Source organism: Sinocyclocheilus anshuiensis, unplaced genomic scaffold (assembly GCF_001515605.1).
Source record: "Sinocyclocheilus anshuiensis isolate Anshui unplaced genomic scaffold, SAMN03320099.WGS_v1.1 scaffold3871, whole genome shotgun sequence".
NCBI lineage: Eukaryota > Metazoa > Chordata > Actinopteri > Cypriniformes > Cyprinidae > Sinocyclocheilus > Sinocyclocheilus anshuiensis.
The window spans coordinates 60902-69771 of NW_015554375.1; the positions used below are offsets into that span (position 1 = coordinate 60902).

Sequence of the window (8870 nt, forward strand, 5' to 3'; positions counted from 1 at the left end):
CTATGTACCAACATATAATATACACGCTTGTTTCGATCATCAGAAGGCGAATTCATAGATACTAAACATGGTAGGGTTACATATATGTAGGATGACAGGAATGAGTGTTTCCATCACAAGCCTGCATAAAACAGTATAAAATCTCAAAGACAACATACACCATGACCTGAAGGATATGTGTGTTCATTCAAAGAAAGGTTTTCCTATTAATTAATCAGAGAAGAGTGAATTTTTACTGTGCACTGTGGATTTCCTATGGGGAATGTAGTGCGAGGGGAAATTCTCAACATGCCATTAGGTCGTAAATGGATCTGGTCTAGCAGAGGTGTCGTGGTTGCCATGGGGACCAGGGGGGGCCTGGTGTCGTTGCAGACATCCTGGCATCCAGTTTGTTGGGTGAGGGGTCTGTGACGACTTGTTAATCTAATGAATAACTGATTTGTTAGATCAAATGAAAAATTGTGTTTTTGATTGGTCCAGACGCTACATAAGCCTGCATAAAACAGTATACAATATAAAAGACAATATACAAGGACAGTAACAACATACACAATGACCTGAAGAATATGTGTATTCATTCAAAGAAATGTTTTCCAATGAATTCATTAGAGAAGAGTCCATTTTTACTGTGCATTGTGTCTTTCCTATGGAAAATGTAGTGAGTTTCTCTACCCACATTCCTTTGGGCAATAAAACCAGTGATATCAGCATTGGTTGCCATGGAATCAGAGGCCTGTTCGTTCGCAGACATCCTGGCACCCAGCATGTTTATTAGATGAGGGGTCTGTGATTATTTGTTAATCTAATGAATAATTGATTTGTTAAATCAAATGAAAAATGGTGTGTCTGATTGGTCCAGACGCTACAGTTGGTTAGAGCGTTGTGCTAATAACGTCAAGGTCGGTTGTTCGATCTGCCTACGGGCCAGCCTCTTTTGTTCTCTGGGATGTCAGCTCTACTGTTGTCGCAAAGTGATGGGTGGTCTTATGGAAATCCCTGCTTGTTAGACCACGGGCTGACGTGGCCGAAATCGCTCAGTTGGGAGAGTGTTAAACTGAAGATCTAAAGCTCCCTTGTTTGATCCCGGTTTTCGGCAGATGCTCCCTGTCTTCGACTTTTGGCTAACCTGGGCCTCTGACCAAAATTCACTGTGAACCAACCCCACTGTCTAATTGGCTCCCCATAGCCACAACACTATCTGCCTTCCAAATTGCCGCCATTGAGTGCGTGGTGGTTCCATGGTGTAATGGTTAGGACTCTGGATTTTGAATCAAGTGCTACGAGTTCAAATCTCGGTGGAGCCTGTGTACTTTCTTGCGGCAGGAAAAGCAAAAAATGCACAAGCTTGGAGGTGCTGCTGGTGACCCTATAAGTGATTTAGTCTTTGTGGCAATGTGAGCAATTGTCACTTTCGTCAAGGTTCCATGGTGTAATGGTTAGCATTCTGGGCTCTGAATCCAACAATCCGAGTTCAAATCTCAGTGGGACCTGCATTTGCCATGAAAGTACACAGGACTCGCTTCGAAAAACTTTTTGTCAGCAAAAAGTTTAGATTAACTTCCTTAACTAGACAGTCTACACTTTGATGCTATGTAGTCATGCCCCAAAAGCTTAGGTAGGGAGCATGACTACATAGCATCAAAGCGCAGTCTGTCTAGTTAAGGAAGTTAATCTAAAAGGAAAGGTCTACGCTTGGAGAAAGCAGGCATCGATCCTGCTACCTCTCACATGCTAAGCGAGCGCTCTACCATTTGAGCTAATTCCCCTGGCTGTATTAGGAGAGATGTCTTATCCTTTGACATTGTCTCAAGGTGTAGAAAGTCTTCCATGTTGGGTAATTTTCCTTCTTTTGTTCATGCTATTGTTGTTCTTTTCCTCTGGTAATTATAATGGCAGCCATCTTTTATTAGCTAATTTCTTCTAATGCTTGCTGATTTCATTCAGTGTTTCTTTAAATGAAACTTTCTGAGCTTTCCTGTTGTCGTAAAACACTTTGCATCAACTTCTGTTTTTTTTTTGTTGTTTTTTTACATGTGCTTTATTACAAATAATTGACTTGGCTTTCACAAGATTGTGATCCTGTATCAGAAGTGACTTTTGTGAGCTCAGGTAGGAAGCATGACTAAATAGCATCAAAGCACAGTCTGTCTAGTTAAGGAAGTTAATCTAAAAGGAAAGGTCTCTGCTTGGAAAATGCAGGAATTGAACCCACTACCTCTCGCATGCTAAGCAAGCACTCTACCATTTGAGCTAATTCCCCTGCCTGTACTAGGAGAGATGTCTTATTCTTTGATATTGTCTCAAGGTGTAGAAAGTCTTCCATGTTAGGTCATTTTGCTTCTTTGTTCTCGACTCTGAATCCAGCGATCCAAGTTCAAATCTCGGTGGGATCTGCATTTGCCATGAAAGTACACAGGACCCGCCTCTAAAAACTTTTTGTCAGCAGTGAGCCCCAAAAGCTCAGGTATGAAGCATGACTAAATAGCATCAAAGCGCAGTCTGTCTAGTTAAGGAAGTTAATCTAAAAGGAAAGGTCTCTGCTTGGAGAATGCAGGAATCAAGCCCGCTACCTCTCGCATGCTAAGCGAGCATGCTACCATTTGAGCTAATTCCCCTGCCTGTACTAGGAGAGATGTCTTATTCTTTGATATTGTCTCAAGGTGTAGAAAGTCTTCCATGTTAGGTCATTTTGCTTCTTTTGTTCAAAAGCCAGCTCGCTCTGCCATTGATCCGTTGCCTAGCTTTTGATCAAGTAAGTTCGCACCCATGAGAATTGTATCAGGGTAAGTACTCCCAAGGAACCTTCATTACACATTAAATTTGTTTTTCTCCTCACACACACACACACACACACACACAGACACACACATACAGACATAAAAAGGCAGCACAGTTTGTCTTTGCGCTTCTTCTCTTTTTTTATTGTCATCGATTCTTGGCTATTTGATGTGTGCAATTGAAACGTCCGATTGACCAGACGTTTTGGACGTCTTGTTCGTTCCCCATGCGGGCTGATTGGAGTTGTACTGACATGATTGGGAACAGCTGCCTGTGGGCAAAACTTGCTTCATCTTCCATTTCTGAAATCAGCTTCCTACTTTCATTAGGACTTTGCTGACTATTCTACACACCCTACAGGTAAGGCAAGTGGAGCCACGGCAGAAACAAATTTCTCAGAAATCGCCGCACTTTAACACTTGTTTTTGCCATTGAGAGAGTGGTGGTTCCATGGTGTAATGGTTAGGACTCTGGATTTTGAATCCGGCGCTACGAGATCAAATCTCGGTGGAAACTGCGTACTTTCTTGCGGCAGGAAAAGCTAAAAAAGCACAAGCTTGGAGGTACTACTGGTGACCCTATAAGTGATTTAGTCTTTGCAGCAATGTGAGCAATTGTCACTGTTGTCAAAGCTCCATGGTGTAATGGTTAGCATTCTGGACTCTGAATCCAGCAATCTGAGTTCAAATCTCAGTGGGACCTGCATTTGCCACGAAAGTACACAGGACCCGCTTCTAAAAACTTTTTGTCAGCAGTGAGCCCCAAAAGCTCAGGTAGGGAGCATGACTTCATAGCATCAAAGCGCAGTCTGTCTAGTTAAGGAAGTTAACAAGCTTGGAGGTACTGCTGGTGACCCTATAAGTGATTTAGTCTTTGCGGCAATGTGAGCAATTGTCACTGTTGTCAAAGCTCCATGGTGTAATGGTTAGCATTCTGGACTCTGAATCCAGCAATCTGAGTTCAAATCTCAGTGGGACCTGCATTTGCCACGAAAGTACACAGGACCCGCTTCTAAAAACTTTTTGTCAGCAGTGAGCCCCAAAAGCTCAGGTAGGGAGCATAACTACGTAGCCTCAAAGTGCAGTCTGTCTAGTTAAGGAAGTTAATCTAAAAGGAAAGGTCTCTGCTTGGAGAATGCAGGCATGAATCCCGCTACCTCTCGCATGCTAAGCAAGCGCTCTACCATTTGAGCTAATTCCCCTGGCCATATTAGGAGAGGTGTCTTATCCTTTGACATTGTCTCAAGATGTAGAAAGTCTTCCATGTTAGGTAATTTTCCTTATTTTGTTCATGCTATTGTTGTTCTTTTCCTCTGGTAATTATAATGGCTGCCATCTTTTATTAGCTAATTTCTTCTAATGCTTGCTGATTTCATTCAGTGTTTCTTTAAATTAAACTTTCTGAGCTTTCCGGTTGTCGTACTGCTCTAAACAGCCGAAAGCCCGGGAGACTCAACACGCTGTCTGCGTTCATACTATTGTTGTTCTTTTCCTCTGGTAATTATAATGGCTGCCATCTTTTATTAGCTCATTTTTTCTAATGCTTGCTGATTTCATTCACTGTTTCTTTAAATGAAACTTTTTGAGCTTTCCTGTTGTCGCACAACACTTTGCATCAACTTCTGGTTTTTTTTTTGGTTTTTTTACATGTGCTTTATTACAAATAATTGACTTGGCTTTCACAAGATTGTGATCCTGTATCAGAAGTGACTTTTGTGATCAAGTAAGTACGCACCCATGAGAATTGTATCAGGATAAGTACTCCCAAGGGACCTTCATTACACATTAAATTTGTTTTTCTGCTCACACACACACATACAGACATAAAAAGGCAGCACAATTTGTCTTTGCGCTTCTTTTCTTTTTTTTTATGGTCATCAATTCTTGGCTATTTGATGTGTGCAATTGAAACGTCCGATTGACCAGACGTTTTGGACGTCTTGTTCGTTCCCCATGCGGGCTGATTGGAGTTGTACTGACATGATTGGGAACAGCTGCCTGTGGGCAAAACTTGCTTCATCTTCCATTTCTGAAATCAGCTTCCTACTTTCATTAGGACTCTGCTGACTATCCTACACACCCTACAGGGAAGGCTAGAGGAGCCACGGCAGAAGCAAGTTTCTCAGAAATCGACGCACTTTAACACTTGTTTTTGCCACAGGTTCAGATTTCATGATGCTCCTTGTGTTAAAAGCCATTTGAACAGTGATAAGGCTAGTGCAGCCACGGCAGAAACAAATTTCTCAGAAATCGACGCACTTTCACACTTGTTTTTGCCAGAGGTGCAGATTTCGTGATGCTCCTTGCATTTAAAGCCATTTGAACAGTGATGCTCCAAGCTAGGCAGTGGATCAGTGGCAGAGCGAGCTGGCTCGTTTTTCTGGGAGTATGATTCTTGCTTTGGGTGCGAGAAGTCCCGGGTGCAAATCATCGACGAGCCTGTGGTGAGGCTTGATCCTGAAGCTCTTTTGTGTAATAGGCTATCAGGAATTTTTTGGCAAATTGGGAAGAAGTCCAGTCAGAACCAGAGTGGTTAGCTCAGTTGGTTAGAGCGTGGCACTAATAACGTCAAGGTCGGTGGTTCGAGCTGCCTCCGGGCCAGCCTCTTTTGTTCCCTGGGATGTCAGCTCTGCTTTTCTCGCAAAGTGACGGGTGGTCTTATGGAAATCCCTGCTTGTTAGACCATGGGCTGACATGGCTGAAATAGCTCAGTTCGGAGAGCGTTAAACTGAAGCTCTAAAGGTCACTTGTTCAATCCCGGGTTTTGGCAGATACTCCCTGTCCTCGACTTTTGGCCAACGTGGGCCTGTGACTAAAATTCACTGTGAACCAACCCGCTGTCTAATTGGCTCCACATAGCCACAATGCTATCTGCCTTCCAAATGGCCGACCATTGAGAGAGTGGTGGTTCCATGGTGCAATGGTTAGGACTCTGGATTTTGAATCCAGCGCTACGAGTTCAAATCTTGGTGAAACCTGCGTACTTTCTTGCGGCAGGAAAAGCAAAAAAAGCACAAGCTTGGAGGTACTGCTGGTGACCCTATAAGTGATTTAGTCTTTGTGGCATTGTGAGCAACTGTCATTGTTGTCAAGGTTCCATGGTGTAATGGTTAGCGTTCTGGACTCTGAATCCAGCGATCTGAGTTCACATCTTGGTGGGACCTGCATTTGCCATGAAAGTGCACAGGACCCGCTTCGAAAAACTTTTTGTCAGCAAAAAGTTTAGATTAACTTCCTTAACTAGACAGACTGCGCTTTGATGCTATGTAGTCATTCCCCAAAAGCTCAGGTAGGGAGCATGACTACATAGCATCAAAGCGCAGTCAGTCTAGTTAAGGAAGTTAATCTAGAAGGAAAGGTCTCTGCTTGGAGAACGCAGGCATCGATCCCGCTACCTCTCACATGTCAAGCAAGCACTCTACCATTTGAGCTAATTGCCCTGGCCATATTTGGAGAGATGTCTTATCCTTTGACATTGTCTCAAGGTGTAGAAAATCTTCCATGTTAGGTCATTTTCCTTCTTTTGTTCAGATCAGAAGATCAGAATGAATGAGCTTTATTGCCAGGAATGTTTACACATACGAGGAATTTGTTTTCGTGACAGAAGCTTCCACAGTGTAACAGAATGACAGTGACAGAACAAAAAACACAGATAATAAAAAATAAAAAATAGAACAAGTAAATAAGGAATAAAAATATATAAATCGACAATTGTATGTGCAGGTATTTTGCAATAGACAGATTTGTATGTACAGGTACTGTATATTATGTGCAAATTTTAGGTGTAGACTGAGTATGAGTGTTAAATAAATAAGAGTATGAGTGTATAAATAGTCTGTGTTCCACAGTTATTGTTAAGTGTTCATGAGATGGATTGCCTGAGGGAAGAAACTGTTCCTGTGTCTGGTCGTTCTGGTGCTCAGTGCTCTGTAGCGTCGACCAGATGGCAACAGTTCAAAGAGGGAGTGCGCTGGATGTGAGGGGTCCAGAGTGATTCTGCATCTGCCGAGCTCCGGGCTGCTCACACACACACACACACACACATACAGACATAAAAAGGCAGCACAGTTTGTCTTTGCGCTTCTTCTCTTTTTTTATTGTCATCGATTCTTGGCTATTTGATGTGTGCAATTGAAACGTCCGATTGACCAGACGTTTTGGACGTCTCGTTCGTTCCCCATGCAGGCTAATTGGAGTTGTACTGGCATGTCTGGGAATAGCTGACTGTGGGCAAAACGTGCTTTATCTTCCATTTCTGAAATCAGCTTCCTTCTTTCATTAGGACTTTGCTGACTAGAAATCGAAGCACTTTAACACTTGTTTTTGCCATTGAGACAGTGGTGGTTCCATGGTGTAATGGTTAGGACTCTGGATTTTGAATCCAGCGCTACGAGATCAAATCTCAGTGGAACCTGCGTACTTTCTTGCGGCAGGAAAAGCAAAAAAAGCACAAGCTTGGAGGTACTACTGATGACCCTATAAGTGATTTAGTCTTTGTGGCAATGTGAGCAATTGTCACTGTTGTCAAGGTTCCATGGTGTAATGGTTAGCATTCTGGACTCTGAATCCAGTGATCCGAGTTCAAATCTCGGTGGGACCTGCTTTTGCCACGGAAGTACACAGGACCCGCTTCTAAAAACTTGTTGTCACCAGTGAGCCCCAAAAGCTCAGGTAGGGAGCATGACTAAATAGCATCAAAGTTACAGTTTGTCTAGTTAAGGAAGTTAATCTAAAAGGAAAGGTCTCGGCTTGGAGAATGCAGGCATCGATCCCGCTACCTTTCTCATGCTAAGCGAGCACTCTACCATTTGAGCTAATTCCCCTGGCAACATTAGGCTTATTCTAATGTCTTATTCTTTGAAATTGTCTCAAGGTGTAGAAAGTCTTCCATGTTAGGTCATTTTCCTTCTTTTGTTCAAAAGCCAGCTCGCTCTGCCATTGAGCCGTTGCCTAGCTTTTGATCAAGTAAGTTTGCACCCATGAGAATTGTATCAGGGTAAGTACCCCTAAGGAACCTTCATTACACATTAAATGTGTTTTTCTGCTCACACACACACACACACACACATACAGACATAAAAAGGCAGCACAGTTTGTCTTTGCGCTTCTTCTCTTTTTTTTATGGTCATCGATTCTTGGCTATTTGATGTGGGCAATTGAAACATTGTGGTGTAATGGTTAGTGCTCTGGACTCTGAATCTTGTGATCTGAGTTCAAATCTCACTGGGATCTGCTTATGCCATGAATGTTCACAGGACACCTGACATATGCATACAGCTGACATGTAGTCTTATTAGATTAGATATATTCATACATATTAGACATATTATTCATAAAGACTGGACAAAGATGAAACTTTACAGAGAGCACGCAAACAAAAGGACTATACTTTGAAAATCTATATTTCAACTGTATGCATACTCTAGTGTACACGTACAGAAATAAAGTATACTTTTGGCTTAAAGGTCAACGCCATTGTGCTAAAAGGAGCTGCAGGAAAACCACCACAGTGCAGATTTCAGTCATAAAAGTAAACGTGTATGTTAGGATTGTTAGGACTTGTGTTAGGAATTAGTACAGAAGTGTTAGGACTTATTTAGAATGTGTTAGGAATTGTAACAAATCGTTAGGAATGGTTAGGCTGTCCGATCGCTGGCAGGTACGGCCACGACTACGTATGGCTGCAGCCTGCCTGCTCTCTTGTCTGGTGGCGAACAGCACAGGCCAAGCTTCAAACACAAAATCCAGCTGAAGGATGAGGTGAAAAAAAGGGTTCAGCCTTCCCAATTGCTCACGTGTACACTAGCGTATGCATATAGTTGACATATAGACAAAGTGTAGTCCTTTTGTTTGCGTGCTCTCTGTAAAGTTTCATCTTTGTCTAGCCTTTATGACTGATATGTCTTTGTGCTCTTTCAAACTAAAGTTGCTGCTATCTCATGACCCTCTCACACAAAATCTGTTGTTGCAGTCTCCATCATTTTGTTGTTGAGTTATCTTTTTAGGAGCACTGGGCCCCTTTCAAATGCTAGGAGGAATGAAGCAACAAGGATGGGATTCGAACCCACGCGTGCAGAGCACAATGGATTAGCA

At 42.5% G+C, this 8870-nt stretch overlaps 1 non-coding gene across 1 annotated transcript; it reads left to right on the forward strand.

Annotated features, from left to right (window-relative positions):
- Positions 1 to 7305: 7305 nt before the first annotated feature.
- On the forward strand, positions 7306 to 7377 carry trnaq-cug (transfer RNA glutamine (anticodon CUG)). Its single transcript has one exon. It is a non-coding gene; the product is annotated as a tRNA-Gln (tRNA).
- The last annotated feature ends 1493 nt before the right edge of the window (positions 7378 to 8870 follow it).